The sequence below is a fragment of the Prionailurus bengalensis genome, chromosome D2 (genome assembly GCF_016509475.1).
Source record: "Prionailurus bengalensis isolate Pbe53 chromosome D2, Fcat_Pben_1.1_paternal_pri, whole genome shotgun sequence".
NCBI lineage: Eukaryota > Metazoa > Chordata > Mammalia > Carnivora > Felidae > Prionailurus > Prionailurus bengalensis.
This window is the reverse complement of record NC_057351.1, coordinates 50,905,746-50,907,251: the sequence shown is the minus strand read 5'-3', so window position 1 is coordinate 50,907,251 and position 1,506 is coordinate 50,905,746.

Here is a 1,506-nt window from a genome sequence, read left to right as displayed (position 1 = left end):
GGCCCGCCCCCTCTGGCATCCTGGGAATTGTAGTTGACCTGCACAGTCCGCCCCTCCCTCCTCCTAAGTAGTCATTTCAAGGTTATAAGGCGCTTGCCTCGCCTTCAAGTACCAACAAAAGTTAGTGCGTCCGAATCAGCAACCTCGCTCCAATCCTTTGCCTCCTTCTGAATGAAAATGTTTGGTTCCCCCCGGAGGGGTTCACAACTCTCACCATTCCTCCTAGAAAATACTGTAGAAAGTGATTGTTTCGAAATGCGCGCTTACAACGTTTATTGAGCGCCCGCCACGAACCAGACCCTTTTGCCAAGAGCTAGAAGCGCTTTTGAAACACTCGTGAGAAACCCTTTCCCCTCCTCCTGAAGTCCATTCCGTTGTTTAAAATGGACTTGCCGAGAAGAGGGAGAACTGACCAGAAGACCTCGGAGAAAGCGTCATTTTGCCAATCAGAACGCGTGGTGCCCAGCACGCTGCTTAGTCTTGCGGTCGACATCTGCAGCCACGAGATGGCAGGGCTCTCTCTGCGACGAGCGGTGAGCTCCAGTAGTGGTTTAGCCAGACACGTTCGACAGGGGAGGTGCAAAATTAAAATGGATCGGTTTTCCATCTGCTAAGTGTACAAGGTGGTGTAATTCCCACTCATTTGATGTTTCCACATTTTTGGACCTCGTATAAATGAACTCTTGAAGACTGACAATTATCCGACAACGTAAAATTGTGGAACTATAGTTTACATCGGTGCTTCTCAAACCGTGCGGAAGGGCCAGTCTAACTTCCACCCCATCCTGTGGTACCTTACCCCACCTCCTAATTCTTCGCGGACCAGTCGTGGTGCCTTGTGAATTACCGGTGAGGAGCTCCTGCCTCAGAAAACTAATTTGACAACAATCGAATTACCCTACACTCGACTGAGTAAGAAGACACCACTGATTGGGGGCTTGGATATCCAGACAATACTAAAGTGCTGTAAACATTTCTAAACATTTTCAATTTCAGTACTTAAAACAAGGTAGAGTCAATGGATCACACCTTGATTAGTCCTCTTTTACACGATTTCTTTCCTGATTTCAGAAGGGAATTTTAAGAGGGATCTGTTCCGTGTAGTAGCATGCAATTCTCCTTTTGTTTAAATTTTATAAAGAAGAAATATTTTGCTTTTTCTCATACTTGATATTTCCTCAGAACAGAAGAATTTTTTACTTCTGCAACTAGAACAAGGTCATACAAACTGTTTTTCATCAAAAAATCTAGTGTTAATTTTGCAAGATCATACAGGCATCTTCACCTATGACCACAAAATCTAGATTGGTTAGAAATAAGATTCTTTGATGCCAGCATTAGGCTAAAGAGGGCTTCTTTGAAACTCATGGTGTTCTTATTGTGAACTGTACCATTTAGACTTTTTCACCTTCATCCTGGGCCTAGGTGAAGAGGAACAGAAGGGGAGGGGAGAAAGAAAATGAATAGATAACAATCACTGAACACTTTACAGAGGGCCAGCTAATT